Consider the following 22,037-nt stretch of genomic DNA (forward strand, 5'->3'; position numbering starts at 1 on the left):
CATGTGAGTGGGATAACATTGTCTAAACAATTTTCGTGGCATAAGCAGTTTCACCTTTTCTTGGGAAGGAATCAGAAGCTCTTCATCCTCCCTTGGGAAAGGTAGCACTGAGCATTGCAAAACATTCACGTCCACCAATTATAGCAACAACTCCTCACAGGGCCCTAACCTCCTGAGTGAGATGGGGACACCTGCACTCACCTACAATCAAATCGAAATGGATTCTTTTGTTCTTTTGTGCCAGAATACCATTTTTTTTTCTTTTAAAAACAGGATCTTGAATATAAATAACCTCTCTTCTTTGCACTAGGTTTGTCATATGAACATTATAAGATGGCCAGTTCATATTTCCTTATTTGTAAATTTCTTTCCTGGTAGCCTACATTTTTCCAACCAATATTTCACCAAATGTTTGGTTACGTCCTTCAGTAAACATCTGTTGGACTCTTAGACTCACTCGCATCTATTATAATATTTCTTTTAATCCTCAAAATTAACTTTCTGAGGTGTTATTATTATTATTATTTTGACCTCACTGTGCAGCTTGTGGGATCTTAGTTCCCCAGCCAGGGTTTGAACCCGGGCCCTCAGCAGTGAAAGCACAGAGTCCTAACCACTGGACCACCAGGGAATTCCCACTTTCTGAGGTATTGTTAAGCTTATTTACAGATGGAGAGACCTGACCTTGGACAATTTGGTGTATGGCTCAAGGTCACACTTGTCCAAGGTCATAGAGTTAACAGAGCCAAGTTAAGAATTCAAATATTTTGACACCATGGCCCCCGTTTGTTCCACAAGACCAGAGGGTCTCCCTATAAATGGAATGAGACTATCCCTCCATGACTTGGCCGAGATAAAATATTAAACGATTCAAGATAGTCAATACCTGATTGTATCGGAAGGATTGGCCTAGCAAATAAGTGTTACAGGGGTGAAGTCAGTGTAGGCTCTGGTAATCAGAGACTGGGTTTGGCTGGGTGGGTGGAGCAAGAGCAAAAGGGTAGCCTGATTGACTGGAAGGAAAGCATTAGCAAATATGTTGAGTTGCGGCTAAGCGTGTGCTCTGTGGACAAATAAAAAGTCTTCCTGGTATAAATAATTTGAATTATTTCATGGATAAATTTTCCAGTGCTAGTACCATTGCCTTGAATACTTTATGGATGAAGATGTACGAAAATAAACAAAGCAAGTCTGGAAGAGAACCTGGAGGTACGTTTTAAACCATGTTAATGTGCAGAAAACCAGAATGGTGGCTACTTAATTTGATAGACAGTTGACCATGTACATATAAAAACACAGGGTTATAGACTTAAGGCAGGTTAAACAAGGTGTATTTGATGGCAGGTATACAGCGTAAAAATATGATCTTTGTTTTTAACTTTATCTCGGTGAATACAAGCATATTACATATTCCACTTGCAATCATTTTTCTCAGCGGTTCATCCATTGACATGCACACACACGCATGTGAGCAGATGTTTTCTAGTACCTTTGGCAGAAGAATTTAGTGCCTTGTACACATCACACCTGCCATGTCATGCTTATTGATTGAACGATTCAGCTTGCTGAAAGGTACTGGGTGAGATATTAATTTTAAAATGAAAGCCTTCACATCTGCTAATGCCTGTCAGTCTCTGGAGTGAATGTGCCATTCGAGCCAACGGAAGTGGGCAGAAGCAGCCTTCATGGGTAGGGCTGACAAGTTATTTTGAGTCTGCTGAATTACCTTTATTGTTGCCCGGTACTTATAGGCAGACCTCTCCTTCCATTAAAGTCCAGTGCTCACAGTACTTCTGAAAATAGCTCTAGTGGTTTGGAACTCATATTCCTGGGTTTTTGCATAAATGAACTATTTGTGGTAGTTGAACGATAAATGGTGAGATAGTGGTGTTTTACAGGCAGTGAAATGACAAGGTCAGTTTTAATTAAGCTGAGATCGACCTCAGTCTGTATTGCACACTTCTGATTAGGTTATTTCAAATTAACATAAGTTTTTGGAGACTTCGCTGAAGTCAGTGGTGTTAAACACCAGCTGTGCTGGCAGAGAAGCGTGGGATATGAGAAGGAGATAGCATTCACATTGAAATTAGCACTTGGCACAATATAATTCTCTGATTGCAAACTATGTGGAGTTGCCTGTGCTAATTGGTTGATTTTATTTGAAGCAGATGTTGTTAGCTTTCCCACTAATGATCTGGAGAGAAATTCTTTTGAAAGACATGCCATGTTAGGATCTCTGCAGTATAATAAGCTAATTACAACTTTAAGTACTTGCAGTAATTAGCACAATGTGTATAAAGTGTTCCTGATCTTTTCACCCTGCCGCATTATTGTCAGGGCAGCTTGAAAAACAAAAAGGAACGCTAGCTGGATTGAGTCTCCCTGGTCTAGCCTCTTCGTTTCCCAGACTTCTGCACTGAAGAGATAATGAACTCGACTTAAATCCTTCTCTTTCAGACATGTCAAAAAGGTTTAGTGCCAACCCCCAACCCACCCAAAAAACGGAGAGTGGAATTTGTCAAACTAAAACGTTACGTTGCACACGTATGCCTTTATGGCTTGTGAGGTCTTCATCACATTAGCAAACCGAGGTATTTGAGGGCACCATTAGTGTATTTATCTCATGTTCATTTATTTTATTGTTTATCAGTTTGATCCGGGGATCAAACCTATATTTTATTTGAGAACATATCCCCATCACGCTTCCAAGCCACAACTCAAACTTCTCTGTATAGAACACTTTATGTGTTTGATATTTCTGTAAGCCTAAAATCTGGTCTTTCTGTATTTTGAACAACTAAGTTATTACATATATATTTTTTCCTTATAGTAATTATCAGAGGGAAGACGTAATAGGAGTAGATGTGGGGAGTGTGACAAAAATGGAAAAAAATGAATTGGGAGAAAAAGAATTGGTAGAGACAAATTCTTAATAACATATCAAGCGAAAGTCCAGAATTAACTGCTATTAATATGAGTGAACCTGACATTTGAGACTGGTGACTAAAATTCTTGTATCTCTAAGAAGATGCTAAGTTGATCAGTAGAAAATAATTTATAGTAAAACATCACTATTTAAGTAGTTCTTTGTGGCCTTTTTAAAAAAGTTCCAGAGTTTGCATTTCTAAGATCTATTATTTGAGATAGATGCTTAAGACTGAAAATGCAGCCATTAGTAATGGAGCCTTCTGCCAGAACAGGTGAACCTATCCAAGTTTTTGTATTTTCTTATGGCTCCTTCTTTGGTTTAAGATACTTCTTGTGGGGAGGCAGAGACTGAAGAAATTCTCCTTTTAAAGTACCTTTGAAGAAGTTGGCTGGTTCCCTTGGCTCTAATTTCTGGAAAGTAGGCAACCTGATCTCATATTCTCAACTTGACTGCAGAAATAAGGTAGAAAATTCCCTTATTCTTACCTCTACTGCTGTTGTCTCTTCGGTTCTGGAATTGAGAGCTGGGGTTTCTGTGGTTGCTGGATATATATCTACCTCCAGTAATGTAATATTTCACAAGGTAAATAGCCAGGCTCCTGATAACTTCAGTGGATTAAAAGAGAGGAGGAGTCAAACCAAAATACCAGTTATTTGAGAAAAGCAAAGATAGAGAGGCTGATGGAGATTCACCCTCTCCAATTATTAAAAGAAAGGAAGAGTTGTAGGTTTAAGGGGATTCCAGTACTTTAGCCATTCTTCATAAATAGAAATAAACATTTATGGTTATGAAAATTTATTGATATAAGTAATGAAAAACAGTGAGGGGACTTCCCTGGTGGCGCAGTGGTTAAGAATCCGCCTGCCGATGCAGGGGACATAGGTTCGAGCCCTGGTCTGGGAAGGTCCCACATGCCACGGAGCAACTAAGCCCATGCGCCACAACTACTGAGCCTGCATTCTAGAGCCCGCGCGCCTAGGGCCCGTGCTCTGCAACAAGAGAAGCCACTGCAATGAGAAGCCCGCGCACCGCAACAAAGAGTAGCCCCCGCCCACCACAACTAGAGAAAGCCCACATGCAGCAAGGAAGACCCAAAGCAGCCCCAAAAATAATTAAAAATAAATAAATAAATAATCCCCCAAAACCCCAAAACCGTGAAGACTTTGTGCTTTTCCTGAGCTTACAGAGCTTCAAGTCCTCAGTGGAACCCATAAGAAATAATTACGCTCAAGCAAAACATACAAGGACAGAGTTTAGTGCTGACATTTTACACCTGTCATCGTGTCTGGCGTGTCTTAGGTGCATAATAAATGGTAAATGGATGACTGCTTTTTTAGTGAAAAGTTAACGACTCATTCTCTGTCACTGCCATGAGGTTTGGTGAGTTTCCACATTCCTGGAAGTATTGTCATGAATTGGAACTGCTTGAAATGACGTATACATTTGTTTGTCTCATTGGACTTGATATCCTTAACGAGTGCTTTAGTGCAAAAAGTTAAAGGCACATCCTTCGTGTTGGGAGTTTTGACATCTAGCATCCTTACTGATAAAATTTAAAAGTCTTATTTGGCTGTGGAACGGATCAACCCACTTAGAAATGGAGCATCTGCCAGAGTAACAAAAAGTTGTTTGACAATAAACCAATGGATTTACATTTTTTGTCAGTAGGGATCTTTTATTCTTATCTTGTTTTTATTTACTTAAACCCAAAGCTGCTATTACTTACTCCTAATATAATACCATGGTCATAGGAATATAAACTGGGTTCCTAACAATATATATATTTGCTCTCACTATAAATAATCTTCATTTTCATAAGTTTGAGAAAACTAGAAGTTGTCAGACTGTTGCTAGATGCTTGAAATATAATAATATATATGAATGTTATATTTTTATTATATATTATATAGATATAGATGTGTGTATAACATTACATATATAATATTACATATTATACTATAAATTATCTATTATATAAGTTTAAAACTCTATCTATCTAATCAATCTTTCATCTTTCAAAAGAGGCCACCATTGGAAAGACCATAACCAGACCAAATAATTAACTTTATAATTTTACTATGTTCTAATAACACTTATTTGGAGAAAGTTAATGGCTAAGCCATGACATTTTTTCATACACTTTTTCATGAGAAGAAAATAGTCTGACCTACAGAAGGGCAAACTGACTTTCTTAAACCTTTCAGCTTTCTGAGACTGAGGAGTTTTCCTAAAAAGAAGGTCCCCAACTTTCAGGGAATCAGCAGTGAGGCATGACCTTTTCTAATTCATCTGCTCACTGCTAGCCCTCTGTGTTCCACCGTGGCTCCACTGTCCTGTCAGGGTCTAATGAAGCATGTGACGCCAAAAACAGTTATTCCTGAGATGCCAGCAGAAATGGTCATTTCTTTTACTTCCAAATGTGCCAAGTGGGGACAAGAAATCCTTACTTGATTGTTGGGAAAAAAATTAAAAGCTAACTCCAGATTTTAACATTAAAGAATTGAGGTTGTTTGATCTTTAGAGGATACAGCAACTACATACGAAAATCTCTTTCATGTAAGGTTTTTTTAAAAAGTCGACTGCATGCCTTCATCTTTTGTGTCATAGATTACAGGGATAGAACTAAATAATATCATTTTTAGGACCAGAATTTTTTCCCCATTTCCCAATACATTTTTCTCTCCTTGCCATAAAAAGCTTGAAAAACAAACTCCCTGAGGCACCAGAAGCAGAAGTAAGTGGGGTGGTTTGGCTGCGGACCAGAGTAGCACAACGGGTTTCTGCTTCCTTTCTGTTCATGCTCCCCGCTTCCCTCCAAAACACACACAAAGCTCTGCATGACTTTCTGGTTTCAGGCTCCAGTTTTGCAATTTTTTCCATCATGTGTTGGGAAGAAATTGAAATGTAAAATTATATCCCCTGAAACAATCATATTGTTTTGGGGGCATAGGAAGGAGAGTTACAGAGATGAGTTGTTTTCTTCTTAAAAAAAAAAAAAGGCTACTATGAGCCACAATACCCATCCCTTGCTGCTCTGTGAACCTCTCAGGTGTTTTTTTTTTTTATAACTCTTATTTAATTTTGCAAAAAAGTAGCTTAACCACTGAGAAAATTGTGCCGAGGAAAGAAAATTTCCTGATGAGGGATTATGCTCAGCAGAGATGCAATAATATACTGTTGTCACTTGTTTCTATGTGCTATTTTCTTTCCTCTGGGCATACCCCCATTTCACACACACATCCTTTAAGTCATTGGGCTGAGAGTTTGGCAGACCCAGAAGTGGAAAAGGATGATTTCAGCTCTAGTCATAGCAGGTAATGGAGTTCGCAAAGAAGGCTTCAATATTGCTTCAAGGAAGCTGAAAATGACTAATGCGATGACTAACAGTAACATCTAAAACAAAAGTATAATTCTGCACTACAGTAAGAATGAGTGACCTTCTTGGCTTGGAAGAGGGAGGCGAGAGGGTGGAGGAATCTTTGGGAGGAAGATTTCAGAACAAATGGACCTATAATGTTAGTATTTAAATGCAATTTACTCATTCGCTTCAGCAGATAGTCTTAATATGCATGTCACCTGTGGACAGAGCCTGACGAATTATAAGTATTAATTTGTTTTAAATAATTTGAAAAAGAACAGTTTTATTAAATACTACAGTCATGTAAGTAAAAATTTTAAATAAATCTCTTTATGTTTCAGAAAATTTCTGCCTACAGGTCTTTTTTAATGGTTAGATTTTAAAATTATAAATAATGTGTGCTTAAAAAAATCACGCTGCAGTGGTTGCCTCAAAATCAACTACACTTCCTGAAATGCTGAAACCAAGAAAACTAGGGTCTTTAAGTCCGGGTGTGCTCCCTACTTGCCCAGACCCACCCGAGTGCCTGCACCATGGCATGGCTTTGCAAATCAGGCATCAGATGAGCTAGGTGAGGATGTGGAATAAACCCCTGATGGGCTCACATCTTTCCGTGGTTCTCTCTAGTGTTTCAATGAGGTGAAATAGGCTTCTTATGTTTTGGATTTATCCCTGTTTTGCTTTGTTTCCCTGGAAACTTACTTCTTGAAAGAGTGTTGCCTCTAGTAATGATCAGACTTAATACTTAAGGACTACTAGTTTAGTGCAGGGATTCTCACTGGAGATTCAGGGGTGAGAATCCCTAATAATGGGTGAAAAATTGTGTATATTATGTGCATTTTATGGGAATAAGGCCCGTAACTTTTATCTCAAGATTTGTGAATTACGAAGCATAGTATTTGTTCCTGATAATAACTCTGAGGCAAAGATAAATGATCAGTACTACTTTATACCTGACTTCACTGAGGCTCATGGAAGTTTCGTCACAAGTTTGAAATCCAGTAATCTTTCCCTGTAGCCTTTCAAGGCTATTACTTTCATTGGCTTTAAAACAAGATGGTCATAATATATGTACGTACTCCCCTCTCCAGGAAGTGGAGATTAATCTCTCACTCCACCCAAGTTTGGTCTAGACTTAGTGACTTGATCTTAAAGAATAGATTAGAGAAAGGGACAAATAGTAACTTTACAGTGCAGAAACCTGGCTAATACTACATTAACCAAGTGAGGAAAGTTAATATCACCAGTGATGTCAAGGCCCTTCCTAAGATGACATGACTTGAGAAGGGCACTTCACTTCTGTGATATTCTTCCTCAAACCACTAACCCCAGTCTAATCATGAGAGAAACATCAGAAGAATCCAGATTAGAGGACTGTTTACAGGATACCAGGTCAGTACTCCCTAAGGCTGTCAAGGTCACGAAAAAGAAAGACTGAGAAATTGTCACAGGCCAGAAGAAACTGGGGAGACATGACAACTAAATGCAGTGTGGTATCCTGGATTGGATCCTGGAACAGAAAACATTAATGGAAAACTGGCGAAACTGAAGTCTAGAGTTGAGTTCACAGCAATGCACCAATGCACTGTTGGTTTCTGGGTTTTGATAAATATATCATGGAGATGTAAGATGTTAGCAGAGGGGTAAATTGGGTGAGGGATATAAGAGAACTCTCTTTATTATCTGTATTATCTAAAATTATTCCAAAATAAAAAGTTAATTTAAAAAATTGCTCGAATCTAGAAAGATGACCACAAACTCCACTCATATATTTTTCCTGGATTAACCAGAATAAATGTCACCTTCCCTGGAAATCCTTCTGTATGACCTTACGTACTACTCTAACAGAATTTATGGTACCCTCCTGGGAGTTAGGAGAGGCATTATTGCCTAGTGGTTATGAGTTTGGACTCCTGGGGTCAGGCTGCTGGGGTCTGAAGCAGCTCTGCCACTTATCAGCTATGTGACTGCCAGCACATGACTTGATCTTTCCCTGGATTAACCTACCTCATAGGGCTGTTGTGGGCATGTAATTTAAAGTTACACATTTGAAGTCCTTAGAATAGAGCCTGGTACATAATTAGTACTCAGTAAGCGGTAGTGGTGATGATGATGATGGTGATGATAATGATGATAGTTCCAAAGCGTTGTTTCTATAACACTGTCTCACAGTATCTAATTGCTTACCCCTGCTTTTTCTTTTAGATGGTGAGATCCTTGAGGACAGAAGCCATGTTTTATTTATCTGTGTATCCTTCTGCCTGATAAATAGTAAGTACTCAATAATTGTTGATTGAATTACACTTCATTTCTTGGATCCTCACTTGCCATATCTGGGATTTGGGTGTGACCCTTCTGTCACTACTGCCAAATTCCAGGCTTACTGGGAGATAACTACCAATTAATTAACACTCCTTAGGGCTTTTTTAGGTGCAGTGAGGGATGCAAAGACATATATATGAGGTCTCTACCCCTCAGAAACTTACCAGCATATATGCTCCAATAACTATATTTCAATTTATCGGAAAATGATAGAACTCTAGATTAAACAGTACTGAGGACAAGTGCTTAAATTCTAAGAAAGAATAGATTGTAGCAAAATGGGATAATGTAAGAGAATACAGGATAATCTTTTTTAAAAAAATTAATTTATTTATTTTTGGCTGCATTGGGTCTTCGTTGCTGTGTGCGGGCTTTCTCTAGTTCTGGAGAGCAGGGGCTACTCTTCCTTGCAGCGCGCGGCCTTCTCATTGCGGTGGCTTCTCTTGTTGCGGAGCACGGACTCTAGAGCACAGGCTCAGTAGTTGTGGCGCATGGGCTTAGCTGCTCCGCGGCATGTGGGATCTTCCCGGACCAGGGCTCGAACCCGTGTCCCCTGCATTGGTAGGCGGATTCTTAACCACTGTGCCACCAGGGAAGCCCAGAATAATCTACTTTTATGGAACATTCAACATGCCTCCCTCCTCTGTAGAGCATGAGAGAAAATGAGCTAAAAATTTAAAAGAGAAAACCAAAGTTTGTTAGACATTCTAGAGGTGCAGAGTTCTTGTTTGAGATTTATTGTGGTGTTATTCCATTATTGAGAGGGAACTTAAGTAATTTAAAACTTTTACTAACTTGTACAAGACTTATTTTTTTTTAAGACAAAGTGTTGAGATATGAGTTGTAGTGGTACTGATGACAATGAATGGACTGAGCTTGGTTAAAAAATGAATATGTTACTATAAAATGTACTTGAAAAGTAGCAACAAAAAAGTGGGGGGAGGATGAATTTCTTTGGGACTTCTGTTCTCTTTTACCAGTGCCACGTTGCATCCTTTGGTTTCCCCTTAACCGGTATCCATAGGGAAAACTTTTTAATCGGTATATGTTAATTAACTTTAACAAATCTTTTTCCAAATTCTTCTCTCAGTAGCCAGAGAGTGCATTGTGAGTAGGGAGGGTGTTCAAAATGACTGAAGCTACCTGGCCAGAGGACCCTGCCATATGTTTGAAAACTTAACCTTGCCCTGGTTTTCATTCCAGGGCAACCGAAAGCCAAGCTCACATCCTGGCCATATATTTGGAAGTCCACATCCTACCCATATAATTTAGGACCTGAATTATAATGTTACATCTTACAGCCCTTAGATAAAAGGGATGTAAATGTAACTCTTACAAGCGCTGTTCCCATTCCGTCCAAGGCCATGAATTACCATATGGTCTGGAAGAGATCATCTTAATTTTGGGGACCAAGCTACTGGGCTGTAGTTGATATGGCTAATTCTTGAACCCTGCTTTTCAGATTGAATTGCCCAGGGTTGGAACTGACTAGATTTGGCTCATGGAATTCCAGATGCTATGGTAATTATAGTGCAAGACTAAATTTTCTGTTCTCATTTGTCTTTTTAAACTACTTTGATTCCTCGTTTGGTCTCTTTCACCCAGTATTTAGGGGTTATAACTTCTATGAGTAAAATTTAGTTTTAAATGGAAGAAAATTTAGCTCCTGCTACTATGGTACTAGTTAATCATAAGTTCATAAAAAAGCTAACATACTGGGTCAGAGAGGCAGCATTAAAATTTGATGCGTTTGGGGAAAATAAATTAAAAAGGTCTAGTAGAAAGCTTGCACTCTAGAGCTTTTTCTCTGCCGTCTGTCATCTGAGGCATAAACCTGTGCCCTCATGTGTATCCAATTGCAATGTATCTCTTCTGTCTAAAGTCAGATAATTACAAGGTTCCATAGTCCCTTGGCAGACTGAATAAAGAGTTACTTTCATTTCTTTTCTTAGGCTCTAGACGTATACTGTGTTCTCTAGAGATACTGTACACAATTCTGTAGTAAGGCTGTTTATCAGCATTTACGAATTAATATCCGTTTAGCTAATGGTAAGCCAAGATTGACTCAAGAGCACATAGCATGTGGTTATCTTTAGGATGTGGGATGACTATGTTGATTTTGTTTATCACCATCTTCATTAAGAAGTATCATGCACAAACTGAGTAGTAGAAAAGCATCAGATGCTCCTGGCCCAATATACGGGACATGTATTCATCTGAACAACTAGTCAGTGAGCAAAAGAGAAATATGTTGTAGAGCAGTGATAAATGTAATGGCAAGTAGAGAAAATTGCTTCTTTAGCTGAGGGACATTTTCTATCACTGTTCTAATTAATCAGGAAATACATTAGGAAAAGTTTTAGGTTTCACAAGGGAAGAAGAAGGCTTTATGAGCAAGGTTTTGTTCTCTTTTTAATTAGAGATAGGAAGGAAAATATTGTTTAGCAAGGTTCTGTGGTGGAGGTTTGGAAGTTGAGGGCCAGGTTATTTCACAAAAACTGTGAGGTTCAACTTGGAGGTGAAAGAATGCATTTTTAAGATATGACAAAGAACAATATCTCAGCTGCCTTTTGGCTTTTCTATATGCAATTCGAGAACAGTTTTTAAAAATAAAGAAATTGTAATAATTTTTTTCATTTAAATAATTTATTAAATTATTCAAAATAATATTATGGCAAGCACTAAATATATTCATGTGACATGAGAAAAAGAGGAGTTGCAAAGCATTCTATGAATGTTCAATGAATACTAATTTATGATGGTAAATATAAAAATAATTTAAGGGCCAGTAAATGCAAGGGATGACAAAAGATTAATTCCCATTGTTCTTTTCAGAAGAGAAGAATATGGAATGATGGGGTTGCTGACTTCAAGTCTGGAGATCAGTCAGGTGAGTATTGGTGAAGGGTACATTTTTAGTTCTGCTCAAGAAGGAGCAAGACGAAATACACTTGCTGTGTAGACTAGAAAAATTTCAAAGTTTTAAAGAAAGATTTGGCACCCAAATACACCTATTTTAAGTGTTCATTTTTGATGAGTTTTGACAAATATATACACCCATATATCCACCACCACAGTCAAGATTTAGAACATTTCCATGACCCAAAAATGTTTCCTTGAGCTTTTTCCTAGTCAATTCCTTATCTATGCCCACAAACAACTGCATATCTGCTTTCTATCAGCATAGATTAGATTTGCCTTTAAAACAAAAGCGTTTCAGATAAATGAAACCATACAGTATATACTCTTTTGTATTGGGATTCTTTTGCAGAGCATAAAGTTTTTTAGATTTATCTGTGTTGTCGCGTATATCAGTAATTTATTCCTTTTTATTGCTGAGTAGTATTCCTCTGCATAGGCATTCCACAATTTCTCTATCCATTCACCTGTTGAAGAACATTTGGATTCTATATTAGTATGATTAAATCTCCATCATTTAGTAGGCCTATGTCTCTGGGCTGTGACTGTTGTTTTTCTCCAGTGGTATAGCTTTTATAAAAAATTTGTCTTAGGTGAGACAGCAATGCTATATAAGTGGCTGGAGTGGGAGAAATTCCCTTCCTCTAATTGTGATAAAGCTCTGGAAAAGTCTTTTCCTCTGGATAGCAGGCCTTCATTATGGAGAAGGCATGTTTCATAGTGATTACTCTTCCCTTTCCCTTGCCAGGGCCATGAGTGTATCTATCTTGAATCTTCACTATGAGAACCTGGTCAGTTTCCTGGAGGTAAAGCCTATGAGGGTGTGGGGTCCCCCAAAAAGTGGCCCTCAGAAATTTCTTACTCTCACACTAGTCCATGCTTAGTCTCCAGCAATTTGTCAACCCTACCATTAAGTGTTCCTACCAGTTTATGGCTCCCACGGCTTCTGCTCCAAGTAAGCAGATCTTGGCTGTGCCTCTCTGAATGCATCTATCTCCAGATTTCAAGGTGGTGGTTTGCCCTGTGACCTCAATTCTCTGATGGCTCCAAGGAAAGTCTTGATTTTCAATTTGTCCAGCATATTCTTGTTGTAAGGACAGGTGTGACATCTTTTAAGTTCTTTTTTTTAAAATTAATTAATTAATTTTTATTTTTGGCTGTGTTGGGTCTTTGTTGCTGCGTGCGGGCTTTCTCTAGTTGCGGCGAGCAGGGGCTACTCTTCCTTGCGGCACGTGGGCTTCTCATCGCGGTGGCTTCTCTTGTTGCAGAGCACGGGCTCTAGGCGCACGGGCTTCAGTAGTTGCAGCACGTGGGCTTGGTCGTTGTGGCTCACAGGCTCTAGAGCACAGGCTCAGTAGTTGTGGCGCACAGGCTTAGTTGTTCCGCAGCATGTGGGATCTTCCTGGACCAGGGCTCAAACCCGTGTTCCCTGCACTGGCAGATGGATTCTTAACCACTGCGCCACCAGGGAAGCCCTAAGTTCTTTACATGTTGGAACTGAAACCAGAAGTGTCCCTCACTTTCATTTTTGAAAGACATTTTCACTGGGTATACAGTTCTAAGTTGACATTTTATTTCCATTGTCTTTAGGCGTTAATGGTTTCTAACAGGAACTCTACAGTGTTTCTTAGTCTTGTTCCTCTGTATGTAAAACACCTTTTCCCCATCTTCCTCTGGCTGCATTTAATATTTTCTCTTTTTAATAATTTGATTATAATATGCCTCTCTGTGGTTTTCTTTCTGTTTATCCTCCTTGGGATTTGTTGATATTCTTGGTACTGGGGGTTTATAGTTTGTGTAATTAGGAAATTTTTCAGCCATTATTTCTTCAAATAATTTTTCTATTCCTCCTTCTATCTCCTGTCTTTCTGTGACTCCAGTTAGCACATTAGACCGCTTAATATTGTTCCATAGGTCACTGAGTTTCTTTTCATTTTTCTCCAGATTTTTTTCTGCTTGTGCTTCAGTTTGGTTAGTTTTTATTGTTATGTCTTCAAGTTTGCTAATCTTTTTTTGTGCAGTATCTAATCCAATGTTAATCTAAGTCAATGAATTTCATATTTCACATATTTCATTTCTAAAAATTTCATTTGACTTTTATTTATATTTTCTGTTCTCTCCTCATTATGTTCATGTTTTTCTTAAAAAATTTGAGCGCGCAGGGGCTTCCCTGGTGGCACAGTGGTTAAGAATCCGCCTGTCAATGCAGGGGACACGGGTTCGAGCCCTGGTCCGGGAAGATCCCACGTGCCGCAGAGCAGCTAAGCCCGTGCGCCACTACACTGAGCCTGTGCTCTAGAGCCCGCGAGCCACAACTACTGAGCCCGTGCGCCTAGAGCCCGTGCTCCGCAACAGGAGAAGCCACCGCAATGAGAAGCCCACGCACTGCCACGAAGAATAGTCCCCGCGCGTCGCAACTAGAGAAAGCCCACGTGCAGCAATGAAGACCCAATGCAGCCAAAAAATAAATTAAATAAATAAATTTATAATAAAAAAAAAATTGAGCGTGTTGATTACATTTTCCATTATGATTTTAATATAATTGTTAATTCTATCATCTCTGTCATATCTTGGTCTCTTTTTATTAACTGATTTATTTTCATGGTTATATGTCAAATTTTCCTGCTTCACAGGGCTAGTAGTTTTTTATTGGCTGCTGGACAGTGTGAAGTTTATGTTGTTAAGTGTTGGATTTAGTTGTATTCCTTTAGACAGTGTTGGGCTTTGTTCTACAGTTAGCTCACTTGTGGGTCAGTTTTATCATTCCAGAGCTTGTTTTTAGCTTTTAAAAGGGCAGATCTAGATGCTGATTTAGCCTCACTTTTAAGGAATGACCTTTCCGATGTCTCTACTGAGTGATCCTTTTATTCTCTGAACTCTGTTTTCTTTGGCTGGTGGAAAGACCAGTGATTCCTAGCTCCATGTGAGTTCTGGGAATTTTTGTCTCACCAGTCTCTGATAATTCCTTGTGACCTGAAGGATGAATTCAGTGGAGAGGAAAGAGAGTGAGAGTGAGAGTGAGAGAGAGAGAGAGAGAGAGAGAGAGGGAGAGAGGTCGTCTACTAAATAGAATAGGAACTATGATATGAAAGTAGTTTGTAGTTACCTGAGTTGGGAACTGTTTTGTCTCCCTTTTGGCTCTAAGAAGGCTCTTGTAAATATAGGTATGAGTCTTACCTCCTCACTTTACACTTTTTCTTTTTTTAAAAAAAAATATTTATTTATTTAATTTTTGGCTGCATCGGGCCTTAGTTGCAGCACACAGGATCTTCGCTGCAGCATGTAGGATCTTTCGTCGTGGCGCACGGGCTCTTCATTGTGGCATGCAGGCTCTTTGTTGCAGCGTGCGGGCTTTTCTCTAGTTGTGGCACGTGGGCTCCAGAGCACATGGGCTCTGTAGTTGTGGTACGTGGGCTCCAGAGCACGTGGGCTCTGTAGTTGCGGCACACAGGGTTTCTAGTTGTGGTTCTTGTGCTCAGTAGTTGTGGCGCATGGGCTTAGTTGCCGAACAGCATGTGGGATCTTAGTTCCCTGACCCTGGATCAAACCCACGTCCTCTGCATAGGAAGGCGGATTCTTAACCACTGGACCACCAGGGAAGTCCCTACACTTTTTCTTAATTGTGAGTATGAACCTGGAGCTACCTTTAGTCATGACAGCTGAATCTGTACCTAGCTTTTGTCTTCTGAAGCTTACCCTGATATAGCCAGTAAACCAGGAAATTAAACATACAGTTGTTTCAATCTAAGGAGGCTCAAACAGAAGATTCTTAGATTCTTGGTCTCCTCCTCTACTGTAGAGAGAGGTGGCAGTGTTGCTGATTGGAAAAACCACTAAACTAGGTAGAGGCCTCCAGATGTCAGGCTTCTAGAACTGGCTTTCCTATTCTTTGTGGGACTGAAAACTCACTTGATCCCTCCCTCCAGTGCTCTTTAGGTTAGATGGTCTTCAGTCCCTTTCATCTCACATAGCCTACAATTCTAATATAGGACAGAGGTCAAATGTCTGGTAGCTTCAGTGACCCCAAATTAGAAGGCAGTAAAAAAATATTCTGGGAATTATGAATCAGGAACAAGACCAAATTCCTCTTTTTCTTTAGCAGCCAATGAGCTCAAGTACAAATTGGTTTCTCTGTGCTATAAACTGTAGTGTAGTTTCCCATGAGTGTCATATATGCATCCTGAATTGCTCCTTGGAGTTTGTCCATCAATTCTAAGTTATATTTTACCTGGTCTCATTACTGTGTTTCTGTATTTCTCAATTTTATTTTTTGTCTTACTTTGTTGTACGGATTCTTGTAGGTTACATCAAAATCTTTGTAGAGTGTGGTGCTGGTGGTGAGAATTTTAAAATCCTTAAATGAGGAAACAATGAAAACAGATGCAAAAATATCACAATAAACATCTAACACTTATTCAGATATTTATGTATTTAAATATGCAATTCTTCACAAGTTTCTGTCTCTAAAGACAGCAAATGAAAAGTCTAAACTGGAAGATGAATGGAAGGATGCTAGAGACAGGAAAACATGGCAGCAGCAAGAGGTGATCATTTATTTTTCATATCAGAGGGAGAAGAGAGATCCAAAAGGACATAGAAAACTGCCTTGTGTTTCATAGCACCTCACCTAAGCTGATATTCAGAATGAAGACATCTCATCATGAAGACTAGATTAAATAGTTTTCACTAATGTTTTGCTTGAGAAGGCAGGGAAAAAGTACGTTTTTTGTTTGGGATTGAAATAGCCAGAAAGCTTTAATTACTTTTACTGTGCTATGAGTTCACTTCTCACCAAAATCATGGAAAATACGTTCTTTTGATTTGCTTCGCAGAAGCATTTCTAATGCAATTGGAAGGGTATGATAACAGAAATGCCTTCAGTGATCCACTGCTTTCAGGGTTCTACAAAGAATGTATTCTGACTTCGCAGGCCCTGGAGGAAGGATTTTTCATACCAGCCTTCTTGATATTTGAGGTCTGATCTTCTCATCTGTTCTCTTGATGTGGCATGAGTGGGTTTTCTGCCCTTCAGCACAGCTCAGATATTTGATTGTGGCCCTTCTCTCTTCTTGGATTTGGTAGACGTTTATCAGGCTGGGACTGAGTTACCTTCCTGTGTGATGATTCTGCTCTCCCCAGTTTCCATAGCTCTGTGCTGTAATGTGCTAGGTTAGAGACCCTCATCGTTGAGCGCAGATTATCATCATCTGCATACCTAGAGACTCCATCAAGAGCTGAGTCTTTGGGTCACCTCTCAAAGTGACCCCTCTACTCTGAGGGCTTACTTGAGATGAGAGAGTCCTTTTGTTCCTAGAATGTCTTTGTTTTATTCTTGGTTCAAAGACACTGGCTTTAACACTTTATACAACTAAGGTGACCTATGCTGTATTTCAGCCCTAAGATTCTCTCAGCCTTGCTTAAGAGGAGGAGGGATACTCTCAGGATGGGAACTTCATCCTGGCCAAATCTTTATAAACATTAAAGTCTTTTTAAAAAAATTTAACTCTTAAACTCAATTTGCATTATTCTAATCTGAGTGCCTTATCTCTGGGCCCTTGACTGAAACAAAACCCAGTAACAGTGGATTCGAATTTTCTTTGGATTTAACTTAATGAGTGTTTGGATTCTGAAATCTGTTTTAGATTCATTCTTCTGTATCTCAAACCTGAGTCTTTGGGTGATATTTCCTCTTTGCGTTTATTAATCCTTAATGCCTGCCAGGAATAGTGAAATTATATTAATGTTGTTACAAGAAAAGAAATGATAAAACAACAAGCATTACCTTACATGTTCTGCCCAGGCAATGGTATCTTCTGGGTAACTAACTTCTGGTTTATGTATAATATTTAGCATATAGGTAATCTTTTGCTTGAAAGATCAGAATATACATTTCATAGCATAATTTAAATATTTCAAAATAAAGGTAAATCACGTTCATTTTTCTCGTATAATTTAGAAGGTATTTTAGAATATTTTTCATTAGCTAAGGATATTTTAAACATTATTTATCATGGTATTCTTGAAGTAGTTAAATGTTCTAGTTAAGAGATTGGGAGGAATATTATAATCTTTAAAAAATGAAATGTGTTCTGACAGTGTTTTGGTTGAAATACCTTTCTGGGTTAGATATAGGAGAAACAGGGAGAAAAGAATGCACTCAGCTAGTATTGGGGGAGAAATCGTTTTCCTTTTCCTTTCTCTGTGGGCAAAAAACATGAGATAAAAATAATCAGAATAAGGTCCTTAGGTATCGAGAATTTATTAGAATCAGAACACTTACTACTTCAGAGCGAATGAGATCTATAGATCGTTAATTGCAGCTTGGTGTCTTTTATAAGAATGCCTCATGTAGTGAGCACATTGTCCCTTCACTAAATGGGTAGTGATTATCAGGGAGATTACTGTGATTTATAAGCTCATTTTCTTCATTTTACTTTACATGTGCCAGACACTGACTCATACAATAGAAAAACAAAACAAGGCTGATTTTTAGAAATGAAATGCTTTATTGATTATTGTTCACACCAGAAAGTTATAATATATGAGATTGTTGAGTATATAGTATATAAATTTTTTAAAATGACTTTACTGCAGGCTTTAGATGATAAACTCTAGTTTTGGTGTATTACATTCCTGCCAGAATCTAAGGAGGGTTACCCAAATGGAGTAAAACAGTATTCTTTATTGTTATGGAAGGAGAAATTATTTTCCTGGAAAAAGATTCTACTTTATCCTGAAACGTACCCTTTTCAGATAAGTGTGATTTCTACAGTAACATGAAGAATTTTATGTCTTCAACCTTTATGGAGAAAAAGAGTCAGATACTAAAGTGTGATGAATAATCGGGGAGTATGAGCCACAAGCAACATGTTACTCCTTGTTTTTCAACGAATGGTTTTTGGTAGCTTCAGATATCAAAGGAATGATTGGATCCTTAAGTTACTTATACATGCAAAGTTAAGTGGAGAATTTACACAGTTATTCTGATTGTTGAGAGGCAGTAAAACGTGATGATAAGAGCTTGGGCTCTGTAGCTAGACTGCCTGGATTCTCATCATAGCTCTGCCAGTATGATCCTGGGCAATTTACTTAACCTCTCTGTGCATGTTTTCTTCAACTATAAAATAATGATGTTAATATTACCTAGCTCATAGGACTAAATGAGTTAATACACACAAATTGAATGGTGGCAAACATAATACAAATGATGAATAAGTGCTAGCTGTTAGACAAAGAAATATGTATACAGATTCATGGGCTGATTTTTCTTGATCAAGAAGCAAATTACTCTGGCAACTTCAACATTTTAAAAAACATTTTGAAGTAGTCTGTTAATTTATATGTAATGGTGTAGTGATGGGAAATGTGGTAGAGTGAGAAAGGAATCCACCATTTTTGAAGAACCCTTGTAGACTTTGAAATAAAACAAATAAGTGTTCATATTCCAGCTCTGTTCCTTGCTGGTTTCTGAACTTGAGAAGATTATTTAACCTTATAGAGCCTCAATTTCCCCACCTGTTAAAGGGGGGCAGTGCTACCTTGCAGTGTTGTGAGCATTTGCAATAATGAATATAGAGTTTTTAGCGTAATGCTGGTAAATGATAGGAATCAGGCAATGATTTAGCGGCTCTTTCACCAGCTTGATAGTGGAATTCTGTCTCATCCAAATAGCTCTCTCAGGGTCAAAGTCAGGGAAGGGACCTGGGGGAAAGTCAAGCCACTACGTTTTACTTTTTCTTTTTTTTTCTGCTTTGAAAGTGAAGAGCACTTGTGATATATGAGTTTCAGAAGGCATTCCATGGATAGACCCAGTGAATCGTCTCAGCAGGATTTTAGAGACACTTCTCAGTCAAATCATCCAATGAGTTGGGGCAGGCACTGGGGTATAAACCCAAGTTCACATGATACAGAGCTGTTGAGACAGGATGGAGCATAGTGTTCTGGAAGAACGTCAGGAGAGAAGAAAATATCAGTCATGTGTCTCTCAAAAAGCAAGGGTCCCAAAGAGGTCAATGTTGGGCAAAGTCAGAAATTTGAGTACACAGATGTTGCTGACTTATTTCAGAGGCTTAGCTCAGGGGCCGGCATATAGATTTGGAAGAGCAGCAAGACCAATTCCCAGTTTCAGAGGTTCTGATAAATTGCTCAGTTATCAAAGAAAAATCAGCACAAAACATGTGAGTGGTGGGGATTAACATTTACCCAGCATCTACTTTGTGACATACACTGTGCTACATTTTCTGTATGGTAAGTACTGTTATTCTGCAGTTCTAAACTGGGGTTTGGAGAAACTAAGAAACTTGCCCAAAGTAAGAGCGCTGGCAAGAGGTAGAGCTGAGATCCACACCAAGATCTGTCTTGTTTAGCCTCTATAGATTCTCAGGGATTCTGGAACTAGAGAACAAGTCGTGGACTTAGCTGCTAGATCAGTGATACCGGGAGAAACCTTATCTTGTGAAAATGGAAGAAAACCCACAGATTATAATTAGGCACACTGTCAGACAGAGCCAGAGGTGTAGAGTGACTTGATCCTGAGTCACGGTGATAAACTATAGCACCTTAAATTTCTGAAGACTAAGGCCAGGATTTATCTCAAAGCCTGGGACTAGTTGAGCCTTTAGCGGAAAGGTGATCCCAGTGACAGGAGGAGGGCTACAGGCAAGTGACTTCACAATTCATTTGTCTCCCACCCCACCTTCCACAGTACTTTATTTTTTAAATTAATTTTTCTTGGAGTATAGTTGATTTACAATGTTGTGTTAGTTTCTGCCATACAGCAAAGTGACTCAGTTGTACATATATCCACTCTTTTCTAGATGCTTTTTCCATATAGGTCATTACAGAGAAATAAGTAGAGTTCCTTGTGCTATACAGTAGGTTCTTTTTAGTTATCTATTTTATATACAGTAGTCCTGCAGTACTTAAATGGTCCCCTGGAGTCTGCAAAGTGCGAAGAGTTAATGTAAAACTCTAAGTGCTTTTGCTGTCTAATTTGTTATCACGGAGTGGCCAAGTCATATGGCGAGCAACAAGGATCCCTAAGTTAAGGATATAGAGGTATGTTGGCAGTGTTTTATGTGGAAATTCTGTTCTCTGCATTTCATTAAAATAAATCATGGCCTGAATATCCTACGTCTAAAGGAAACAGAAAAATATTATCACCAAGTTGGAAACAGGATGAAAACAGAGATGTCTCTATTACTAAGTTATGCCAAAAAGTTTCATATTTAACTACTTATTTTTAGGACCACAGGACAGAAATTATATCTTAGATACTTAAATTACTATATGAAGGTTGGATTTTTGAGGCTAGTTAAAGTCAGGCTTAGATTCCATAAAACTGATTACTCTTTAAGGCTACCTCACAGGTGAAACATTTTATGTCACACTCAATTAGTTGAGTTCTAAATTTTTTATGTGTCAGAGGATTTGTTTACCATTAGGAGAAATGGGAAACAGTTTGGGACCATTTATTTGCATATTCTCTTTAATCATGTTGTAAGTTAAGTTGCTTGTTTGGTTAACAGAAAGAATCCCTCTTATCTACTATGGGAAGGCTTGCTTTGGACACAGTAATATTCTTACATCATCAGGTAAGTGTCTGATTGGATTGTCAAAATTTGTGAGTGAGGATATAGTTAAATTGAAATTTTAAGTATTCCAGGGACATATTTATCTTTTTTCTAGGTTGTGAAACGGTGACACATTTTGGAATGGAAGGTTAGCTTGTTTGTCACTTTCTTCAAACTTTTGTTTCCAAAATCTTCTTGTGATGTTTGGTGTGTATGTATGTGTGTACGTATGTATGTATGTATTTAAAATTCATTTATTTATTTATTTATTTTTGGCTGCATTGGCTCTTTGTTTCCGAGCAGGCTTTTCTCTGGTTGCGGCGAGCGGGGACTACTCTTGGTTGCAGCATGCGGACTTCTCATTGCAGTGGCTTCTCTTGTTGCGGAGCACGGGCTGTAGCTGTGTGGGCTTCAGTAGCTGTAGCACATGGGCTCAGTAGTTGCGGCTCGCGGGCTCTAGAGCGTGGGCTCTAGAGCGCAGGCTCAATAGTTGTGGCACACGGGCTTAGTTGCTCTGTGGCTTGTGGGATCTTCCTGGACCAGGGCTCAAACCCGTGTCCCCTGCATTGGCAGGCGGATTCTTAACCACTGCGCCACCAGAGAAGCCCATCTGGTAATATTTAAACTGGGTTGGAGCAGTCATACAAACCCAGCTCCATATAAAAACATTAGAATATTTTTTTAAACGCTCAGGATCATACCACCTTAAATCAAACAAAAACAAGTGTACAATTGTTTCCATTTAAAAATTTTTCTTCCTTCTTTTCAGGATCTTTCCACACACATATGTGATCTTTACATTTTAATTGGTTAATTTTAATTATACAATTGCATGAATACATTCTCATTGGAAAAATTCAAATACAGAAATATAAAGAGTAAAAAATGAAAGTCACCCTTCACTTTCTCCTCTCCCCTTAAACCTCATGATCCTTAT

At 38.6% G+C, this 22,037-nt stretch overlaps 1 long non-coding RNA gene across 2 annotated transcripts in view; it reads left to right on the top strand.

The window, feature by feature from the left end:
* Positions 1 to 22,037, top strand: part of LOC307180903 — a 217,183-nt gene that overhangs the window by 102,690 nt on the left and 92,456 nt on the right. Inside the window, exons 6-9 of one of the 2 annotated variants that reach the window (XR_013825800.1) lie at positions 8,493 to 8,558; positions 10,072 to 10,130; positions 11,445 to 11,499; positions 21,056 to 21,121. This is a non-coding gene — a long non-coding RNA (uncharacterized lncRNA). The remainder of the gene's footprint in view (positions 1 to 8,492; positions 8,559 to 10,071; positions 10,131 to 11,444; positions 11,500 to 21,055; positions 21,122 to 22,037) is intronic. The other variant, XR_013825799.1, reaches the window with a different exon arrangement.

The sequence above is a fragment of the Stenella coeruleoalba genome, assembly GCF_951394435.1.
Source record: "Stenella coeruleoalba genome assembly, chromosome: X".
Taxonomy (NCBI): Eukaryota; Metazoa; Chordata; class Mammalia; order Artiodactyla; family Delphinidae; genus Stenella; species Stenella coeruleoalba.